Below are 6351 nucleotides of genomic sequence, written 5' to 3'. Positions count from 1 at the left end.
ATAAGAGAACGGTGTCATCACAAAACAAAATAGCCACACACACTCACACACACACACGCTAACAGCATCCATTCAATCCATATATTTATACAATTTCATATATATTTTTATATACATGTGTGTACACATACATTTTCATGTATATAATGGGATATGTATCATTATATATAACATGAAGTTGTATAGGTGTTATTATATTTAGGTATAGGTATATATATATTTATCAATGTACATAGTAATTTGATCTTTGAATTTTTCTAGCATGTTTTTAATCTCAAATAAACTTTAGGGAAAGTGAACTATAATAAGTGAGCATAACTGATGTTAGTCTTGTCCTATAAGGGTCACAATTAAAAATGTAAATGTCAAGTGTATATATTTATATAATATAAATAATTTTGATGGCCCTTGCTACTTTTTATTACCCGATCACAATCCCAGGTGATTGAAAGTTATTAGAAACTGGTCATAAACCTGTGCATTCCTGACACTGAGGACCTACAACTCAGTTGTCAGTTGAAACAACTTTCTGATATAATCTGCACAATGGCCCTGGTAGCTGTCTGACTCCGTTCTGGTTTCCTCCGGCCTGACACAGCACCAGTGACAATTTACTTATGTCACCTTATGTGGTCTGCAGCTTGACTGAGGTCTTGTTGTAATTTACAAGGGCGTACTGAACAAAGTCTGTCTGGAATACACTGAGGATACATACATTCAGAAAAAATTTCATTTCACTTAATCATTTATTTCCTCGTTCTCAAGCATTGAGTACCTGAAAGTTTACAGGTCCTACATTAAACATTGAAGGCACAAAGGGAAATGAATCCCTGTCTAGCCACTGCTGAGGTTGCCACAGTGGCATTTTCCTTAAACTCCAACTTGTGCAGCATATTTCCAGAGTAGGGCTGTACATGTTCCAGAAAGATGTACAATGACCTGAAGCTTAAGTGGTCTGGTTTTATCATTTTAACCATCAAAAAAATCCAATTTGAAAAATAAATCAGACCCAAGTATGTAACATCTCATGTCAAAGAAAAATTAAGCTTATACAAATATTAAAAGAAATATTTCATTCTTTGAAGAACACTCAGAGTGGTCAGAGTTCAAAAGCAATGTGAGCATGTGATGACCACGGAATCTACAACAGAATCTGATCTGAGCTCAGTTTTGACTAGAGCAAGTTTGATTTTCCTCATTTAAGCTAAGACCAGAACTCCAAGGCTGAGGCTTGACATAGGTATACTATAAACGAAGTGTTAATGAGATGGAAATTCTCCAAGTTGCTTTTGAGCCTCACTCTATATCAATGTAGACCTGCCTGAAATAGCGAAGAGTTGAGAATCCTTTTGGAATGATCCCAAACTCTTGAGTCTGAAAACTGAATTGGGAATTCCTTTGCAAGAGTCCTGTGGGTTATTTTGGCACTGGTTTATAACCTAGCTGGACCTCGTCTGAAGTTCTAAAGACCATGAAATAAGAATGAATGGTCAGTGTAAATAAGCCAAATTTGAGAAACTTCAGACCCTGCTTGACTGAATGTTTCTGTTAATCTACCTTGTCTTTCCTTTGGCGCCTTCTGGCTAGAACTGCCATTCTGTTATAACTCCTTTGCAAATAAGAACCTTTTCTTTTCATCGTGCAAGGGATCTTTCTCTTCAAAGACTGTGATGCATTGGACCATATTGAAATTAAATTGTTTGGATATGTTTTGTGGCCAAACACTGATACAACTATGATATAAAATGCATTATCCTTAATCAAAGGTTACTTTTATTGTTAGATTTTAAGGGCAACTAAAATTTTTATTTGACAGGTTCCAATCGTTCTAGTTTGGCAACCTGCACATTTTTATTGTATCCTGGGATCAGGCATAAATCAACTGATTTCCCACAGACAAATAAAAGCTGTGCAGTAATATAGTTCCTGGAATTTAACACTTCACGGTCAGGAGGTCACATATGCTAAGTTGCTTATTTATATGCCTCTTAAAGTTTAAGTCTGTGGGCAGGAAGACATGAAGCAATGTGACTTACTTTATCAATGAAGAATGTATTGTTCTTTTTCTTCGTGTAGATAAAATTAACAGTGTTAGAACAGCAGATCATATAAGAATGTCATCAGGAACATCACTTTTGTCATTTTATTTTTGAAATGTGCTTGCTTTATGACTCTCTTTTTTATTATAATCATCAGTTTTAAACAGAGATTTATTAAACTTTTTTTTTTTTAAGTATGGAAGAGAGAGTTAGTGTGTACCAGTCATCAGCATGCTAGTTGACATCTCCCAGCCTAACCTAGGTTGGGATAATGTTGCCAGATTGAACATTATCCCAATGTTTGGTCATAAACCTGTGCATTCCTGACACTGAGGACCTACAACTCAGTTGTCAGTTGAAACAACTTTCTGATATAATCTGCACAATGGCCCTGGTGGCTGTCTGACTCCGTTCTGGTTCCCTCCGGCCTGACATAGCACCAGTGACAATTTACTTATGTCACCTTATGTGGTCTGCAGCTTGACTGAGGTCTTGTTGTAATTTACAAGGGCGTACTGAACAAAGTCTGTCTGGAATACACTGAGGATACATACATTCAGAAAAAATTTCATTTCACTTAATCATTTATTTCCTCATTCTCAAGCATTGAGTAATTGAGTGATGCATGTCACTTCTGGGTTTAGGCAGCCAGGATCCCAGGTGCCTCACCCAGCCCTGTCTCTTGCTGACAAATGTGACCTTATAGACCACATGTTCCAGATGGTGACTATAAAATAGAGATAGCCATTTGACCCACTTTAGCCATGACATGAGACAAGTGTTGGATACTATTTGCAACTTTCCATATAAAGGGCTGTAATGAGAATAAAGTTAGGTATAAACAAAGTTTTATGGGATAACTACTTTATTTATGCCACACAAATGTATTGAGTTTCTAGCACATAACTAGTACTAAGCACATTTTTAGACATTACCTCCTCTTCACGTGTTCACTCATTGAAAGTTTCACAGCATTCTTCAGATCCATATACTGAGACCCAGAAAAGTCTTGATTTGCTCAAGGAATATATTATAGCTGGAAAAGAAATAAATCAAGACTTGAATCCAGACCACCTAACTAAGCATCCAGACTTCTCTTGCCTGAAGAGTGTCTTTGAAGCCTGATCCGATCATATGCTATGAAACCTCAGGTCATTTTTTATCCCGGGGATCCAGTCTATCTCTTTAGAAACACATCTTCCTTTAAATGCACCTGGAAATTATAGGAGAAGCATTGGCAAATTAATACAAGAAATCACATCAGTGCCCCGAGAAGGGCAAGCCAAGGGCCATAGTAGAAACCTTGGTAGCAAGAAAACCCCTGAGGCTTTATCACAGCCCACATGCAGTTACTTGTGGCAGCATTGAAAACCTTGAACACTTGTCTTTATCTGGTGACCTCGCTGGCTACCAGCAAGGAAAGAGGCAGAAGGAGGGGCTTTTCTCCCCTCTGTGTTAAGGAGGCCAGTTACGTTGCCAGGACTCTCCTGGAGGAAGACTGGGGGAATGAAGCTCTTTCTGTTTCCCTACGCACAGAACAATGCTGAACTTTCTGAGACCTGGCATCGTGCAGTCACGTGTCTTGTTTTTGCATTCAGAATATTGTCTTTTCATAGTCCTTCAGAATATGCTAAGAGAGTTTCACTATATATCACAAATCATGGTTTAAATTTCAAAGCATTAGATAAAAATGACCTTACACTACATTTGTAGATGTCACTCTCAAGCCATCGCAATGTAGTTTCCATGGGAACTAATGTACATCAAAGGAGAAAGAAAGAGAAAGAGAGAGATGGTTAAGATCAAATTTTCAGTTCCTGCCTCCTCTTTCTTTGGGAAAACCAAAATGAGTCCCGTGTTAAATGCTGATGAAATTAGATACTGAATCTTATTTTCAACGTGAATGCAGCTTTTTTCCCCCTAAGGATCTAACTTTTTGTACTGCTCACATGGTTATGCAAAATTTGTTATTCAGAGACTCAGAAGGCACACAGACTTATTTAGGAGGAGAGTCAACATTATTCATTATTACTGTTGTTATGAAGTTGTTTTCAGAATTATGATAAAGATGTACAGCTTATTGAGAATGCACTCTATGCCGGATGCTTGAATGGAACCGTGAATGAAAGTCTGTAGTCCTATAAGGACACATTCTAAGCCTGTTTCTAATGTTATACATAGAATGTTTTTTAGTCATACCAGCCGGTGTAATGTGGGTAGCGATCATTAATTTCCCATTCAGAAAGAACAGTTACCAAGCAGCATTGTTGAACACAGCAAGTTACAACTATTATTTCTAGACTCAATGCCACACTTCAAGACCAACTTTATCTACCTCTGTCCGGTAGGGCTCACTTGGGCTGTAAAATGAATTCAATGCTTTAATTTGGGGGTTGGTAGAGAGAAACAATAAAATAATATCTTCTCAATTGTAATTGAGGATGATGACATAAAATGTATTTGTAGCCTGTAGGATATTAATTATAAAGGGAAAGAGAAAAACCCATGGCTAGACAAACTGAGAGAGGACTCAATCATGTGATACAAAATGACAATTGCTTTTAAGAGACTGAACAACAAGATTTTTTTTCAGGCTGGAAATTATTCTAATATTACAAAATAGCCAATATATAATTTCATCATCCATACTCTTTTTACCTTCATTCAACTCATATTTTTTGAAAATAATTTATGCCAGATTTAGGTACAAGAGACATGGTGGTGAAAAAGACAAATAAAACCCTAATCTCATGTAACTTAACAGTTTAGCTACAAGAGAAAATGTAAAGAAAATATCAGGGGAAGTGGGCCTGAAAGTGTAGGGCAAGGTGTCAGAAGTTATTCTTGGGGTACAGGTAACTAATAGACCCCAAAACAGCTAGAATCTGGAAAAGAAACAACTAGGATAAGAAACATAGTAATGGGTACTTTGTTCTTAAATAAGAACCGAGAAAATGACGAAGGCAGAGGATGTTGCTCAAGAAACTTATTCCTTACAAACTGTCACAGAATACAGAATAGAGAACTTTATGAAACACAATGACGACCAATAAATACTGTAATACAAAATAAGATGATGAAAGAAAATTCGGGAGAAAAACATGTCCCTTAACCACAAAAGGCCAAGGGTTTTATGAATTTACTATGATGAGATGCAAGCTAGAAGGATCACATCGTATGTCACTTGCGGTCTGTCACATACCTTTGTGCTCATTCCCGTGTACCTAATAAAGGCACTATGTGTGACCCACAGGTAATCATTTTTAAGTAATACTCTTTTTTTTTGGCTGTCATTATAAAAATCTGAATTTAAAAATCAAAATTAATGAAATCCTTTCAAACATGGGTATGAATATAATGGATAATGAATCGGCTTTGTTTTTGTTGGTAGAGGGTAGAGTGTGACATATTACAGAGGACTTTGGCAGGAGACAGACCTGGATTCAAGTTATGCCATGTCTACTTACTGTTGTGTGACATTAGGTACGTGAGTTCACTTCTCAGAGCCTCAGATTCTTCGTCTTTAGAATGAGAATGAAAACTGTATGTGTCATAGATTTGTTTGAAAGATTTGTTTCCTCATCCTTCCATGTGGAATAGCTCTCTGGACTTCTCTCTTCAATGTTACTCTTTAGGAAAGGTGTGGAGGTAGAGCAAGGAGGCAGGGAAAAGTGGTTTAACTGGCAGGAGAATGTAGAAGGAAATAGGTATGCATGGCTTTTCTCCTTTAGATGTGGAAGAGAAGCCCATTTTCTAAGCTGTGTCTGGGACTGGATGGAAGAGTTCAGTTCTGGGCTGGAATATTAGGAAGTCCTTTCTTGCCAAACATCTATGTCATGTTCTCTAACAATTTTATCAGAAATAAAGTTTAAATGGCAACTTTGTTCTATTAATCCCTGTATGTATTTTTGGTTCTGATCTCCAGTGGGAAAAGGGAGTTATTTATTAAACCTCAGAGGCACACAGTATGTACTTCTGGTTCAACAAGTGACAACTAATAATAATAATAGTAAGGTATAAAGATATATAACAAAAGTTGTAAGTATTAGGACTACTATTAGAAAACTATAATTACGCTTATGGTAGTCATAAAGATAGAAAGGCAAGTAAATAATAACCATTTATTTTATATATTAGTCACTGCTTTAAGGAAGTTTCTAATTTTATTTTCACAAGAACACTATAAATAAGGAATTCATGTTCCCATCTAACAGATGAAGACATTGAAAGCATAGCAAGGTTAAATAAAGGACTAAAAAATCATATAATGGACGCAGGCAGGTTCAAAATCTGCTTCCTTAGCTGCTATGCT

The sequence above is a fragment of the Carlito syrichta genome, unplaced genomic scaffold, assembly GCF_000164805.1.
Source record: "Carlito syrichta isolate Samal-C Ts95f unplaced genomic scaffold, Tarsius_syrichta-2.0.1 Scaffold302367, whole genome shotgun sequence".
In the NCBI taxonomy this organism is placed as follows: Eukaryota; Metazoa; Chordata; class Mammalia; order Primates; family Tarsiidae; genus Carlito; species Carlito syrichta.
The sequence above is the reverse complement of the archived record's forward strand: the minus strand, read 5'-3'. Positions refer to the sequence as shown.